General features: G+C 43.9%; 1 long non-coding RNA gene across 1 annotated transcript; it reads left to right on the forward strand.

The window, feature by feature from the left end:
• Window positions 1-9,722: 9,722 nt before the first annotated feature.
• On the forward strand, window positions 9,723-17,178 carry LOC120993203. The gene is made up of 4 exons (XR_005777163.1): window positions 9,723-9,794; window positions 10,644-10,707; window positions 11,461-11,499; window positions 16,729-17,178. It is a non-coding gene; the product is annotated as an uncharacterized LOC120993203 (long non-coding RNA).
• The last annotated feature ends 442 nt before the right edge of the window (window positions 17,179-17,620 follow it).

Below are 17,620 nucleotides of genomic sequence, written 5' to 3' on the forward strand. Positions count from 1 at the left end.
ATGCAGACAGCACAATTTGAAATTCGAATATTCGTGATCAACACTAATGTAAATGTGTCTCCTCCACTGAACGAGCAGCTGACTGTTGGTAAGACTGCAGAATTGCTCCATCTATATCCACCTTCAGACAAAAATATAATTTGCAGCATTCCTAGAAAATAACAAAGGATTTTTTATTTCCAGAAAAAATGTCAGGAAGATTTACATTGGGTTCCACTGGGGCTGGCAAGTTCATAGGAGTGACACCTTGTGCTTACGCAGCCTCTTGGGGTTGAGCCCTCTAAACAAGTTCTTGGACCAACTGTGTCAATACCTACGTTTCCTCAAACAACATTCAAATCTGTTCAGTGATGGAGAAAATATTTGTGACTGTGATTATGTAAGTAATGAACTAGCGACCACTGGCCAGAACAATAGCCAACAAACTCAAAGCAGCTATCTGTCATCAGACACCAATCCGGTTAGCAGAGGCTAAGGCCTGTATTACACCAACAGATTATCTGACCAATATCTGTCTAATCAGAACAATAGTTGGTGTGTCTAACAGAAGATCTTTGTGTGTAATAGACCATATGACTAATGATTGGTCAGAAAAACTGTCTGATAATCTGATACAGGCCTTTGCGCTGTTTCGCACAAGCGAGTTTTCTGCCTGGATGAACGCATAGCATCTAGACTGATTCCTGACCCAATTTTTATATCAATGGGTCTGTGCACATGAGCATTACAGTATTCATTAATAATCATCACTGATTCAGAAAAAATCGCAGCATGTTCTATATTGTAAGACAGACACAACTGATTGAACATGCGTGCAAATCCATCAGTTTTTTCCCCGAACAGATCCTGACACAATCTGTATCGCTCATATAGAAGAAGACTTAGGCTACTCCTTGGCATTCACCAGAGCCCGCTGCAAAACAAGATGGATTTCATTGTTAGGGACCCAAGTTGTGTCTGCAAAGTAAAGTGACAGAAAGCAGAGAGAATAAGTAAACAAGTCAAAATTAAAACCAGGAAGGAAAGGATACAGTCAAATCAGCAGACGAGAGGTTAGAAGTAAAACAAGCTGAAGTTCAAAACAGAAGGGTACAAAGATAGTCAAATTTGAAGACAAGGGGCTATTAGTTGCACAAGCCGAGTTTGGTATGCAGAGGGTTAACAAGCAGATTCTGAGTTTAGGAAGAAAGCATAAAAACACCTCACTGTTGTCAGGGTCATCAGAATGCAGTAAAGCACAAAAACACACAAGGGAGCCAGGACACAATACACAATCACAGGCACTGACCTAGTATTTCCTGGCATATACTCTCCCTTACTGGATGCCAAGCCACAGCCCTTAATGGCTCAGTGTCTCAAATCTCTGATTGGCCAACCTGTCAAATGTTGGCTGGTTGTCAGAGCCACACTAAAAGGGTTGTGATCTTCTGTTTCTCACAATAATGCTTCTTCGAGGTCCCATCAGGGACATGTAGAAATACAGTGTAGAAGCCTGAATATACATGAACAAGATAATTCCTTCTTGGCGCTTGGCTCAGGAGAGGATTTACAAGACACCTAATTAATACAAAGATGGGAATATGCCAACATGAAATACTTCATATACGTGAGCTTGAATATATGGTAGGTTATACAATGGTCAATATGATAGTCAAGATGGTTGACCAAATACAGCATGGCTGAATCAAGCAAAGTCTAATTATCCTTCACCTTCTTCCACTAATTTTTGCATCAGTTTAATACTGAGAAGAGTTACAGAATTACAGGTATACTCTATGTTTATAACAATAACTTGGCTGCTAGTTCCTTTCACCGGAATGTTTTTCTAAGAAGAGAATTAAATTAGAATGTATTCCCATGAAGTATGTTCATTTTACCAGGTGACACCCATTTATTGTTCTAAACTACTTTTGCTTAGACAGTGCATATTAAGCTCCAGACTATAGGCGATTGCAATTGCCTGTGATTTTGTTTCTCATGGCTCCTGTGCTTGTTCTACTCAGTACTACTGCATTGGAACTTCTGGTAATTTGACTGTGGCTTGCTTTCTGTATTAACCCCTCACTTACTGTTGCTTGTTTCTGGATTAACCCCGCATTACATGTCTTTTCACTATCTGTGTCTCCAGGTTTTGACCCCGCTTGCTGAACAGTCTCTTTGCACCACAGTTATTTTGGTAGGTGTGCATCTACGAGCTTCACCGAATCTTAAAAAAAACTTTGCTTTGTGATTAATTACTTTGTCATAAAGCGCATTTCTGTGTAAGTAGTGGGTGCAATGACAGGGAGCAGCGATTGCACCGTCCCCTGTCATTGAACCCCTCAGATGCCAAATTCATAGCTGATTGCTGCATCTGACATTAATATTAAAGAGTAAAATAAAACAAAATATAAATAAAATAACTCATCCATTTGATTGTGAAGATATCGCCACCACCATCTTGATTGCAAATCCAGTGCAAAATCTCGAGCGCCCATGATGATGTCACCAAGTCGGCCAGCGTGGTGCCGTCATACGTCACCGGGCATGGGATTTGGAGCGGGATCCTTAATCAATATGGCCAGCTCTTCACGCTCAAATAGTTTATTTAAGTATGATTTTTATTTTTATTTTTTTACCGCCATTCAGGGAAAATCAATTCGCGACAACAAAGCACGAGGAAATTCGGCTTCGCAACAAAACAAATTTTCCCTGAACTTTGGATCAAATTCCACTTCGTGGAGTTCGATTCGCTCAACACTAATGTATATCCAATGCAGTTCAAGATTTCACTTCCACCAAGTCAAAAGGTAAAAGACCAGCATGTCAAGAGAATACACTTCTTACTCACCCTTGGCACTGCCCTAATGAAAAGCAGTAACCCATATTTTCTATGTGTTATCATATGAGTCATTTGTCGCTCTTCTCGAGCTATGTATTCAGTATTAATTTACATTAAGATCTTCTACAAGCTAATCTTGTAAGGTAACACGTAATTGCAATATATTACTCTATGATTGATACTGATATTGTACTTTCCTACTTAATGACTACTGCTGAAAATTTGACTTTTAAATTTTCTAATATTAATTACAATCAAATAAATATATGTAAACAGTTGAAGTGTGTGAATGTCTATAACTGCTCCTAAACACATGCACATAAAAAAAAAAAAATGCATGTCTGCAAATGATGTCATTGGTGAAATATAAAACTGAGACTATCCTTTATTTGAATTGAATGGTGAGTGTTAAAGGGGAAGGCTATCATTTTGCCTACTACTCTTCACTAGTGTTGGTGGTTCAAACCATCCAATGCCTCACTGTATAAGTATCTGCTCCAGTGAAGTACTTGGTCCCATCTCTTCCTTCTTGTGGCTGTCCTCAGGATGATATATATATATATATATATATATACACTGCTCAAAAAAATAAAGGGAACACTTAAACAACACAATGTAACTCCAAGTCAATCACACTTCTGTGAAATCAAACTGTCCACTTAGGAAGCAACACTGAGTGACAATCAGTTTCACATGCTGTTGTGCAAATGGCATAGACAACAGGTGGAAATAATAGGCAATTAGCAAGACACCCCCAATAAAGGAGTGGTTCTGCAGGTGGTGACCACAGACCACTTCTCAGTTCCTATGCTTCCTGGCTGATGTTTTGGTCACTTTTAAATGCTGGCGGTGCTTTCACTCTAGTGGTAGCATGAGACGGAGTCTACAACCCACACAAGTGGCTCAGGTAGTGCAGCTTATCCAGGATGGCACATCAATGCGAGCTGTGGCAAGAAAGTTTGCTGTGTCTGTCAGCGTAGTGTCCAGAGCATGGAGGCGCTACCAGGAGACAGGCCAGTACATCAGGAGACGTGGAGGAGGCCGTAGGAGGGCAACAACCCAGCAGCAGGACCGCTACCTCCGCCTTTGTGCAAGGAGGAACAGGAGGAGCACTGCCAGAGCCCTGCAAAATGACCTCCAGCAGGCCACAAATGTGCATGTGTCTGCTCAAACGGTCAGAAACAGACTCCATGAGGGTGATATGAGGGCCTGACATCCACAGGTGGGGGTTGTGCTTACAGCCCAACACTGTGCAGGACGTTTGGCCTTTGCCAGAGAACACCAAGATTGGCAAATTCGCCACTGGCGCCCTATGCTCTTCACAGATGAAAGCAGGTTCACACTGAGCACATGTGACAGACGTGACAGAGTCTGGAGACGCCGTGGAGAACGTTCTGCTGCCTGCAACATCCTCCAGCATGACCGGTTTGGCATTGGGTCAGTAATGGTGTGGGGTGGCATTTTTTTTGGAGGGCCGCACAGCCCTCCATGTGCTCGCCAGAGGTAGCCTGACTGCCATTAGGTACCGAGATGAGATCCTCAGACCCCTTGTGAGACCATATGCTGGTGCGGTTGGCCCTGGGTTCCTCCTAATGCAAGACAATGCTAGACCTCATGTGGCTGGAGTGTGTCAGCAGTTCCTGCAAGACGAAGGCATTGATGCTATGGACTGGTCCGCCCGTTCCCCAGACCTGAATCCAATTGAGCACATCTGGGACATCATGTCTCGCTCTATCCACCAACGTCACATTGCACCACAGACTGTCCAGGAGTTGGCAGATGCTTTAGTCCAGGTCTGGGAGGATATCCCTCAGGAGACCATCCGCCAACTCATCAGGAGCATGCACAGGCGTTGTAGGGAGGTCATACAGGCACTACTGAGCCTCATTTTGACTTGTTTTAAGGACATTACATCAAAGTTGGATCAGCCTGTAGTGTGTTTTTCCACTTTAATTTTGAGTGTGACTCCAAATCCAGACCTCCATGGGTTGAAAAATTTGATTTCCATTTTTAAATTTTTGTGTGATTTTGTTGTCAGCACATTCAACTATGTAAAGAACAAAGTATTTCAGAGGAATATTTAATTAACTCAGATCTAGAATGTGTTATTTTTGTGTTCCCTTTATTTTTTTGAGCAGTGTATATATATATACAGTACAGACCAAAAGTTTAGACACACCTTCTCATTCAAAGAGTTTTCTTTATTTTCATGACTATGAAGGCATCAAAACTATGAATTAACACATGTGGAATTATATACATAACAAACAAGTGTGAAACAACTTAAAATATGTCATATTCTAGGTTCTTCAAAGTAGCCACCTTTTGCTTTGATTACTGCTTTGCACACTCTTGGCATTCTCTTGATGAGCTTCAAGAGGTAGTCCCCTGAAATGGTCTTCCAACAGTCTTGAAGGAGTTCCCAGAGATGCTTAGCACTTGTTGGCCCTTTTGCCTTCACTCTGCGGTCCAGCTCACCCCAAACCATCTTGATTGGGTTCAGGTCCGGTGACTGTGGAGGCCAGGTCATCTGGCGCAGCACCCCATCACTCTCCTTCATGGTCAAATAGCCCTTACTTTCAAAGTTTTCCCAATTTTTCGGCTGACTGACTGTCCTTCATTTCTTAAAGTAATGATGGCCTCTCGTTTTTCTTTACTTAGCTGCTTTTTTCTTGCCATAATACAAATTCTAACAGTCTATTCAGTAGGACTATCAGCTGTGTATCCACCTGACTTCTCCTCAACGCAACTGATGGTCCCAACCCCATTTATAAGGCAAGAAATCCCACTTATTAAACCTGACAGGGCACACCTGTGAAGTGAAAACCATTTCAGGGGACTACCGCTTGAAGCTCATCAAGAGAATGCCAAGAGTGTGCAAAGCAGTAATCAAAGCAAAAGGTGGCTACTTTAAAGAACCTAGAATATGACATATTTTCAGTTGTTTCACACTTGTTTGTTATGTATATAATTCCACATGTTTTAATTCACAGTTTTGATGCCTTCAGTGTGAATCTACAATTTTCATAGTCATGAAAATAAAGAAAACTCTTTGAATGAGAAGGTGTGTCCAAACTTTTGGTCTGTACTGTATATACTTAAGTGCTGCAGTCATTATTCTGCTGGAGTCACTATGCTCATACATTGCATTGCATCACATGTACTGATCCCAAGTTACATTCTGTAATACACTTCAGAACTGCACTCACTATTCTGCTAGTGAAGTCACTGTGTTCATATATTACTTATCCTGTACTGATCCTGAGTTACATCCTGCATTATACTCCAGAGCTGCACTCACTATTCTGCTTGTGGAGTCACTGTGAAAATAAATTACATTACTTATCCTGTACTGATCCTGAGTTATATCCTGTATTATACCCCAGAGCTGCACTCACTATTCTGCTGGTGTAGTCACTATGTACAGACATTACATTACTTTCCCTGTACGGATCCTGTGTTACTTTCTATATCATACTCCAGAGCTGCACTTAATATTCTCCCAGTGTAGTAACTGTGTATGTACATCACATTACTTATCCTGAACTAAACCTGAGTTACATGCTGTATTATACTCAAGAGCTGCACTTACTACTCTGCTGGTGGAGTCACTATGTATATACATTTCTGATCTTGTACTGTTCCTTGTGACAGGGGCAGCTTGTGGCTGCAGCTGACCTGCTCACTTTCCAGGCAGCCCAGACCGATCTCCCACTGTCTCCTTCTTTGTAAGGGTTGGGCTTGCTCTGTGCCTCTATACAGGCTGTGGCCTACTTCTTTGCGAGGCCACTCATCTTTTGCATGTAGGTCGTGTGCGTTTACATCGGCTTTTAAACGGCCAGCGCAAGCACACCCTAATCATTGCTGGCCAATGGCTGGCAACCCTGGAGTTCTAATGGCAGTTTTCATTGAGGAAAGGTGCATGAGCAATTATTCACTAGTTCCTGCAGAGATGTGCCAATTTTCATTGTTTTCCCTTCTACTGACCTGTGCCTGTTTACTGGATTTTAACCCTCTGCTGCCTGATCTGACCTTTGCCTGACCTCTGTATTGACCCTTTTTTGCCTGCCCTGATCTTGGACCATTTAAAATGTAGCACATACACAGCCTTCCTGTACCTAAGATTTTGCCTCACCACTTGGTGCCTGTGGGTCAGCTATCAATCACATAGAAACTACATTCTGTAAATCCAGAGCTGAACTCACTATGCTGCTGGTGGAGTCACTGTGTACATATGGTACAATACATTACTTATATTGCACTGATGCTGAGTTACATTCTTTATTATACTTCAGAGCTGCACTCACTATCCTATCCATGGAGTCACTGTGTACATACATTACATGACGTATCCTGTGTTATCTTTCAGAGCTGCATTCACTATTCTGCTGGTGCAGTCACTGTGTACATACATTACATTACTTATCCTGTACTGATCCTGAGTTACATCCTGTATTCTACTCCAGAGCTGCACTCACTATTCTGCTGGTGGAGTCACTGTATAAATACATTACTTATCCTGCACTGATCCTGAGTTACAGCCTGTATTATACTCCAGAGCTGCACTCACTATTCTGCTAGTTATATCCTGTATTTTACTCCTGAGCTGCACCATAGGACTCCTGTTGCAGACACTGAACAATCAGAGAATGCTGGGAGATTTTGGATAAGAGGCCAACAAAATACTGAATGTATCTCTACTCCATCTGTATGATAGAACATGTGGATCACACATCCATGCATTGATCTATTTATAAACATGTGCCATCCATGCATCTCTTTGTTTTGCAGATTGCACCCTACATACTGTATTGGGGCTGGCCTGGCATCCGCTGATCGACGTAGGTCCAGCTTCAGAAACCCCTGATGATCAGCTAATATCAATAGGAGAAGGTCTGGACAGGAGAATTGTGGTATCGCTTAGAGCAGTGGTCCCCAACCTTTTTTGCCCCAAGGACCAGTTTCATGCAAGACAATTTTCCCAGGGACCGGGTGGGGGGGGGGGGGGGGGGGGGGGGGGGGGTTCTGGGGCGGGGCTTAGGGGGTGGGCGGGGCTGACTGATTCACGCGCATAACAAAACACAAGGTGCATATTAAAATATATAACACTACTGTATATAACAACTATATAAACTGACTATGGTCTCTGCTGCACTGGTCTCTGCTGCACTGGTCTCTGCTGCACTGGTCTCTGCTGCACTGGTCTCTGCTGCACTGTACCGTGTCGCAGTCACAACATGTCGCATGTCGCAGTGCGACACCATAGCCTATCATTATAAAAATTGTTGAGACAAAATGTCGCACAACACATGTCGTCGTGTAGCCCCAGCCTTAAAGGGGCAGGGCCCTGTGGAAGTCACTGATAAAGGGGCGGGCACTGTGGAGGTCACTGTTAAAGGGGCGGGCACTGTGTAGATCATTGTTAAAGGGGCGGGCACTGTGGAGGTCACTGTTAAAGAGGCGGGCACTGTGTAGATCATTGTTAAAGGGGCGGGCACTGTGGAGGTCACTGTTAAAGGGGCGGGCACCATGTAGGTCACTGTCAAAGGGGCGGGCACTGTTAAAGGGGCTGCAACTCTAGAGGTCACTGTTAAATGGGCGAGTGAAGAAATCCGTGGCACACCAAAGTAGATTCAATGCAATTTAATAATTTAGTTGATGTTTTACATCATTTCATATTTCATATGTTCACATATATAATCAATACATCCGGGTAGGAGCAGTGTACAGTTGTATAGTGTGTCCCAACGTTTCGGCCATATGTCTGGCCTTTGTCAAGGGATCTGTAGTTATTCACTGTGGAGACATCCGGTCGAAATTGCATTGAATCTACTTTGGTGTGCCACGGATTTCTTCACTTACTACGTGACGACCCCTCGTCCTCCGTGGGCACCCTTCACCTAATAGGGTGTGCGGATCTCATTACCTCCTATACTGTTAAATGGGCGGGCACTGTGAGGATCAGTGTTAAAGGGATGGGCACTGTGGAGGTCACATAAAGGGGAAGGCACTGTGGAGGTCTCTATTAAAGGGGCGGGCATTGTGGAGGTAACTGTTAAAGGGGTGGGCACTGTGGAGGTCATTGTTAAAGGGCCGGGCACTGTGGAGGTCACTGTTAAAGGGATGGGCACTGTGGAGATCACTGTTAAGGGGCGGGCACTGTGGAGGTCACTTAAATGGGCGGGCACTGTGGAGGTCACTTAAATGGGCGGGCACTGTGGATGTCACTGTTAAAGGGACGGACACTGGGGAGCTCACTGAGAAAGGGATGGACACTGGGCAGGTCACTGTTAAAGGGGCAGACACTGTGGAGGTCACTGTAAAAGGGGCGGGGTGCTGTATAGGATACTGTTAAGGGGGCGTGCCCCTGAGAATGTCAGTGTCAAGGGAGTGAGGTGCTGTGAAACTCACTGTTAAAGGGGTGGGCTGCTGTGAAGCTCAAAGTTAAGGGGACGGGCTGCTGTAGACATCCCATTGTAAGGAGGCAGGGCACTGTGGGGGGGTCAGTGTTAAGGAGTGAGGGGCAGTGGAGTTGACTGTTAAGGGGACGGGCTGCTGTAGACATCCCATTGTAAGGAGGCAGGGCACTGTGGGGGGTCAGTGTTAAGGAGTGAGGGGCAGTGGAGTTCGCTGTTAAGGGGGCGGGGTGCTGTAGAGGTCACTGTTATGGGGGATACTGTCGATATCTTTTAACGACACACACAAACATTGAATGAAATAGATGAAATACACCCGTGAGAAGCCGGATCCTTCTGCTGGTACACCTGTAATTTTAGCTTAGAGTAAAGGTACAGTGTTTGCATAAAGTTGCGCCATCTCTTCGGATGACTGTCGTATTACACATTATACACAAAAATAGATCTGAGGTCACATTCTGAACACACCTAAACCCTCAATGTATATATAATAGAGCACCGGTAGTATCTCTGCATCACCAGAAGACCATACTCATCATCACACGTGCATCATCCAGGTAGGTACCAAAGCTTCTTCTCTTATCCATAAAAGATATAATTGGCCCAATATGAAGGGAATGTTCTATCACAGGGGTGCCCAACCTGCGGCCCTCCAGCGGTTGCAAAACTACAACTCCCATGCCTGGACAGCCTACAGTTATTAGGGTATGCTGGGAGTTGTAGTTTTGCAAAAACTGGAGGACCGCAGGTTGACCATCCCTGTTCTATCATCTCAGTGGGGCATCACTTTGGGGCTGCACATGGAGCTCATGATTATGAAGGATCTAGTGCTTGTTTTTACCACCCCCTTCTAGGAGAAATGAGGGAAAGGAAGATACTTTTGCTGAGAAAGCATTGTCTATGGGAACCCAAATGTGGTCAACCTGCAACAGAGTCCCCCTCATAGCTGACTTGTCTTTTATGTTCTTGCTTTCTTAAAAGATTCATCCGTTCATTTGGGGCATATGGATCTCATGGAACATGTTCCCACCATAACAAACTCTTTGTGACCATGTGTTACATGGTTGCCTATACATTTGAAAGTCTGGCATGTAGAACCACATTTCCCCTGAGGTGGCCACTGCAGGGAAACACATGGAGCTTCCCCTAGAGATAAATGTTGATCACCACTGATTAAAGTAGCTGCACCCACATCGATCAGTTGATTGTGGAGGTGACTTCATTCTGAGAATAGATTGTCACATTTTGAACATGTCAACAGATTTACTCAATGTGCCATCATGGTGTGTGTGTTGGGGTGAGGACGCAACTGGGTTCAAGAACAGACAGTGTATGAATCCTGTGAATATATCTGCAGACCTCTGATAATGTTTATCACTTTAATCAATTTAAGTCATCATTTACAGGAAAAAGTTTAGACCTCCCAGCTAAACATGACACGAGCCATCACATTGCTGTGTATATGCCTGGGTGAGTTGCACATATGATATATATATATATAAACTATGGTGTCTTACTGCAATACCCATCCATGTGAAAGCGCATCCATTATTACTATTTATATCACTAGTATTTCATTGTCAGTGAGGTCTCTGTAGATAACCAATGAACAGTTTAGATTTCAGACTCTAGCAGCTCTTTCTCTCCCTTTCAGAGCAGGAAGTCTCAGCACAATCTCAAGAACAATTTATCTGATAAACTAAATAACACCAATCAGCTACATACAACGCTACACTTGCCTCTGTATGTTTCAGAAGCTGATGAATATATAATGATTTCCCTTAGGTCAATACCATCTGCTAATGTGTAAACATAGACCTTTCCATTACAGACTATAGTCGATTGAGATGTGTAGTACAATGTCTGCATCATGATGGGCAATGGTATAGTCAATGTCTGGTCTTTAGTTGGTAATGCATATACTCAGTAGTGTCTTCTGTCTGCTCATTAGAAGACAGATACTTCCAAATTAATATTGAATATGTTTCACGTAGGAGGGGGCATAGTATTGTGGATACCTAGCTATCGTTCATTGAGGGACCCTATGGTGTCCAGACACCATTACAGTTTCTACCTCACTAGTCCCACTAATTCCTTTCATCTTGTTGCAATGCTGACACCACAATATACAGTACCAGTTTCTTTATAAACCCTGCAATTGTATATTCTTTGGATTCTTCTGTAGAATGTACAGACCAATAATTTTTATTTTTTATTTTGTAGGTGTTCTCCTCCCAATCATTGCTGCACGATCAGTCAAACGTAAGGATTTATTCCGATAACGACTTGTTCATTGTATTCCGTTTTGTTCCATGTGATATTATACATTATATTATAACTGTTACTATATAAGTCTTAGATTTCACCATACATATTCTCCATATATAGTCCTCGGGTCCTCCTACAGAAAGCCAAGGGGCGTGCGGGAGACACTACATTCTCATCTCTGACTTAGCATAAGGGGAAGGTAGAATAGCTGGGTACTCCAAGTAAAGGATGTGCCACCAGACACTAATCCACCGATCAGGGTTTCATAGCGCAGAAGCCCCAGCTGGTAGCATTACTGAGTAACAAAATCCAAGTTGTCCCCTCACCATGTGAGTGATGTCTAGTGTTGAGTGAATCAGAGTTAACAAACTGGAATTTGATTTGAGATTCAGGAAAAATTTGATTTGCCACAAATCCGAATTTCGTGGTAACATCTTTTTTTTTTTTTCCTTAAATTGCTTCTGCAAATGTTACAAAGTGAAAGTAAGAAGTCCGGGACCAAGGGATAACCCATAATGCCGTGCAGCCAGCCAATCAGCAAATAGCCAGTGATGTCACAGCCCTACAAAAAGCCTCATCCTGCCTGGTCTCCACCATTTTACAGTGAACTGAGCATAGGAAGAGACATGACAAGTGCTAGAGAAAGTGTTTTACAAAGTTTTTAATAGTATAATCTAGGATAGGGACAGTGTAGGGAGATTGTAGGGAGAGTTTTCAGACACTGTAGGTAGAGCATAGGGAGACTACAGGGACAGTGAAGGGACAGTGTAGGGAGATTGTAAGGGGAGTTTTCAGACACTGTAGGGAGAGCATAGGGAGACTACAGGGACAGTGTAGGGAGAGCATAGGGAGACTGCAGCACAGTACAAGCTCTGTAATCTGAAGGGATCCATAGGATGCAGTTTGCATCAATCCCCTGTGTAGGGCACAGATATTATATATATATAATTAATTGAACGGCGAATACCTTGTTGAATAGATAAGCAATTTTATCATGCCTTGAATAACCTGTGTAATATAACTGTTGTTGGGGTGTCCACATTGATATTGAATAGCTTATTTTGCATATTCAGTTACTGTACAAAGAGGTGCCGGGGCCCCTCAAAGGAACAGGCAGTGGCAAAAATGCAGAAGTAGCAGCAGAAGAAGGAGTGGTGGTAGCTGCCAGTGTCATCCAGTAGTCAGTTTTGACAACCAATCCTACTGTTCTGGAATGGTTGACTCAGTCTTCAAAATCATCTAAACTGACATCACACAACCACGGCCAGGAGCTGGTGGGTTCCTCTGACACCACACTTAGTAGGCATGTGCCCTCACCTGTCCTGAACCTGCCTCTTTCTGTTTCTGCTCCTTCTGCTTGAGAACAGTCAGCAGCTACTGCCCAGCCCAAATTTGGAGGAGAGATCCGCTGCTTCCTCCTGTAGGCATGCACAAAGCGAAAATGAGAGTCACGGGGGAGCAGGTGTTGCGAGCGGTAAGGGACACGGCCATGAGACTGGTGAGGGTGACATAAGTGAAAAGCAGACAGTAGTGGATGATGATGTAGCCGATTGCACGTGGGAGCCAGGTGAAGAGGGGGTTACATCATCATGGAGTGAGGGTGGCAGCTTGCCAATGAGACAGTGGCAGGGTGGAAGTGGTTTGCTGAGCCAGCAGGGTGCAAGCATGGTCGTGAGCCAGCAGGGTCGTAGCAATGTGATATCTGGAGCCAAACGGTAGACAGTCTGCTAGTCAAGAGCCCACCTGTCCAGAAACAACTAGTCGTGCATGACTTCATAGAGGCAGAGGCAGGCAATCATCACGCAGTGGTGGGGGTAAACTGCCATTTTTGCCATTGTTGAAATTTTTCATTCCGCCAGAAGATGTCAGCATGGCTGTATGTAGGATCTGTGGGCAGAAGGTGAAGCGCAGCCAGGGTGCCAATATTGGCACCACGGCCCTGCATCAATAAATTGTGGCTTTAATGTAGCGGTACAGTCTGACACATCTCCCAGCGGCCCCCACCTCTTTTTAAGCAGCGAGGGCTCCACCACCTCAGCAGAAGGGAGCTGTGTTTCCTTTTCATCATCTACTGGTCCTGATTCTCCTACTCCTCGTCACTCCTTTCGCCAGCAATCAATGACTGAGGCGATTGCAAAGAAACAACTGTATGCAGGCACTCAACCAACAGTGCAGAAGCTGAACCTGCTCCTGGCCACGTTGCTGTTACTTCAATCCTGCCCTTTCCAGGTGGTTGACTCTGCACATTTCAGAGAACTGATGGCTCGTGCTGAGCCAAGGTGGAGAGCCCCAAGCCGTCATTACTTTTCCAAATAGGCTGTACCAGCTCTGCACACTTATGCCTCTTTCACACGAGCGAGTATTCCGCGCGGCTGCAATGCGTGATGTGAACACATTGCACCCGCACTGAATCCTGACCCATTCATTTCTATGGGGCTGTGCACAGGAGCAGTGATTTTCACGCATCATTTTTGCGTTCTATATTGTGCGTTTTTCACGCTATGCAGGCCCCATAGAAGTGAATGGGGCTGCGGGAAAATCGCAAGCATCCGCAAGCAATTGCGGATGCGGTGCGATTTTCACCACGCACAGTTGCTAGGAGACGATCGGGATGGGGACCCGATCATTATTATTTTCTCTTATAACATGGTTATAAGGGAAAATAATAGCATTCTGAATACAGAATGCATAGTACAATAGGGCTGGAGGGGTTAAAAAAATAAATAAATAATAATTTAAATCACCTTAATCCACTTGTTTGCGCAGCCGGCATCTCTTCCGTCTTCTTCTTCGAGGAATAGGACCTTTGATGATGTCACTACGCTCATCACATGGTCCGTCACATGATCTATCACCATGGTAAAAGATCATGTGATGGACCATGTGACGTCATCAAAGGTCCTATTCCTCAAAGAAGAAGACAGAAGAGAAGCCGGGCTGCGCGAACAAGTGGATTAAGGTTAGTTAAATATTTTTTTATTTTTTTTTAACCCCTCCAGCCCTATTGTACTATGCAGTCTGTATTCAGAATGCTATTATTTTCCCTTATAACCATGTTATAAGAGGAAATAATACAATCTACACAACCTAGAACCCAAACCTGAACTTCTGTGAAGAAGTTTGGGTCTTGGTACCACATTCAGTTTTTTATCACTGCACCCATTTTTTATCTATTGCACCCGCGCGATAAAAAATGAACAACGGAACACAATCGCAGTCAAAACTGACTGCAATTGGGTACCTACTCGCGCGGGTTTGCCGCAACGCATCCGGACCTTATCCGGACACGCTCGTGTGAAAGAGGCCTTAGGGTACTTTCACACTTGCTTTTTGTTTTCCGGCATAGAGTTCCGTCCTCGGGGCTCTATACCGGAAAAGAACTGATCAGTTGTATCCCCATGCTAACACTGACCTGTAAGGCTTAGTTCACACTTCAGATATTTGGTCAGTGTGAACTTAATCCAAGAGTGACGCCTGTCATCTACCTGTGATACCGATACACAGTAACTATTTCACTACCACAATGGACTAGCTATGCATGCTTCAGCACTGCACAGTGATGTACCCCAAGATACACTCTTCCTGCAATTCAAATCAAATTTTTTCTTAGAATTCAGCGAAGCGTCCAAATCGAATTTTTGAAAAGCTCATTCTTCTCTAGTGATTTCAATAGGTACAAAGCTGATCGAGCCTATCCACAGCATTTCAGAAGAAAGGTCTCCCCTCATATAAATCCCTTATGAGCGAAGACCTGAAACTCGTCATTAACGATTTGACTAAATTCACTTTCTGTACCTGACGACATCACACACCTGGTATCTCAGAGTAGCACTACGGACCTAGGCCTCTCCATTGTGAAGAACGGGCTGTTGATTACTTTCTGGCGTCACACCCTATACCTGGAGTATCCTAGGATACTGTATTCCCAGATTAACAAACCATCCTTGCTCTTTGGTCACTTTCAACTTATCCTATATTCATACTGTACATTGGTCTCCTTTAATAATTACTTTATTTTGTCAGTTCATTGTTTTTTTTTTAGGTTAGTTAAAGTTAGTTCCAACTAAAGTTTAAACCAGGGCTGAGAAAGTGTCTAAATGAAAGTAAAGAAAAACCCATTAAAGGGGTTTTCCGAGTTCTGAAAAAAAAATATATAGCACTAAAAATCTGATGGGCAGCAATATATAACTAAGCTAAGCAAGTTTTATGCAAAATATATATATATTTCCTCATTTCGCTGGTTCTCTTCTGGCCCTTTGTTTACATGCAATAAAAACAATCTCTGCCCCTCCCCCTGCTCTGCTAAGGGATTGGATACAAGAGCTGCCCTGAGTGACCTGTCTGCCTGCTGGGAGACTCTGCAGCATGTTATATGTGTAGAACTACAAGTCCCAGCTGTATAATGATACTGCTAAGGGAGTGAATACAAGAGCTGCCCTGAGTGACCTGTCTGCCTGCTGGGAGACTCAGCAGCATGTTGTATGTGTAGAACTACAAGTCCCACCTGTATAATGACACTGCTAATATACACAGGATCTTCCCCCTACCTCATTGTGCAATGCTCTCTTTAGTCTGTGCCCAGAATTGTCACTGCTGCAGATACCCAGTGTGTGCAGCTGAAGGGGTTAAGAATCCTAGGAGAGAGCAGACAGCAGTGAAGGGGGCGTAGCCAGCACAGTGACTCTCGTTTACAGGCTTGTAAACGACCTTTATCAGAGCAGGGAGAGAAGCTAACATCACAGGTCATGTGACCCTCAGTGAAATCTGAGAAACCAGCCACCAGAGATAAAGTGAGTTAATTGGAAAGCTGTTACATTTGCCCAGTTAGGAACATAGATAGAACAAAAAAATAACTCGGACAACCCCTTTAAGTTAGTCAATGCTGTTCTATTCCAGCAATGGTGCTCCGGTATATGCTCCTTCTGTTCCTCTGTGAACCATCCATGGTGATACGCACTGGTGTAGCCATTGACTGACCTCAGCAGTAATATGTGCCCAACAATTATGTGACCGCTAAGCCTCTGTGGTGGCTAAGGGTCTGGACTAGATGACATAACCATGGCTGCTTTCTTTCAAAACCATCACCTCTCCTGCCATGAGTTGCATCTGGTATTCATCTTCATTGAGCTGAATGGAACTGATACTACAAATATCCCCCGGGAAGGGATAACACTGTTTTTACTTGTTCTTAATTCTTCTTCTTCTTTTTCTTTTCTTTTGTAGCCTCATGTAGAGGAGGCGAAGTATATGAGTCCTGTACACCAACCTGTGATAACTTGAAGCCTGACTGCCCTAAAGAGAGTTCTCCAGGATGTGTCTGTAGAAGCGGCACTGTAGATAGTGGCTTAGGTGAATGTGTGGCAATAGTAAAGTGTGATTTCTGCAGCAGGAACCAAACATATTTCCCATGCGGCAGTGACTGCCCCCCTCAACCAAACCCTAACATCCTGGTAAATTGCCCAGCAGTCTGTGTTGAGAAGTGCGTCTGTAAAAGTGGCTATGTGTCCCTACCTAACAGCGACAGATGTGTCCTTCCTCTGGATCTCCCCTAAAGTAGATACAACATTTAAACCGTCTCATGTGTGTCTTATTAACAATTGTCAAAATGTTATGTGACCTCATCCAATTATAAGGAGAGGTGTCTGATATAAATAAAGTGATTGCAGACATTGATTTTATCTCTTCACACTGATTCACAAAACGCTCAGCATCTCTGACCAGATCACGGCCACCCAGATTGAAAAGGGCATCTGGTGGACCCCAATGCCGAGAGCATGAGGAGGTAAAGAGTAGAGTTGAGCGAACACCTGGATGTTCGGGTTCGAGAAGTTCGGCCGAACTTCCCGGAAATGTTCGGGTTCGGGATCTGAACCCGACCCGAACTTCGTCCCGAACCCGAACCCCATTGAAGTCAATGGGGACCCGAACTTTTCGGCACTAAAAAGGCTGTAAAACAGCCCAGGAAAGAGCTAGAGGGCTGCAAAAGGCAGCAACATGTAGGTAAATCCCCTGCAAACAAATGTGGATAGGGAAATTAATTAAAATTAAATTTAAAAAAATAAAAATGAACCAATATCAATTGGACAGAGGTCCCATAGCAGAGAATCTGGCTTCA

The sequence above is a fragment of the Bufo bufo genome, chromosome 1, assembly GCF_905171765.1.
Source record: "Bufo bufo chromosome 1, aBufBuf1.1, whole genome shotgun sequence".
Lineage (NCBI taxonomy): Eukaryota > Metazoa > Chordata > Amphibia > Anura > Bufonidae > Bufo > Bufo bufo.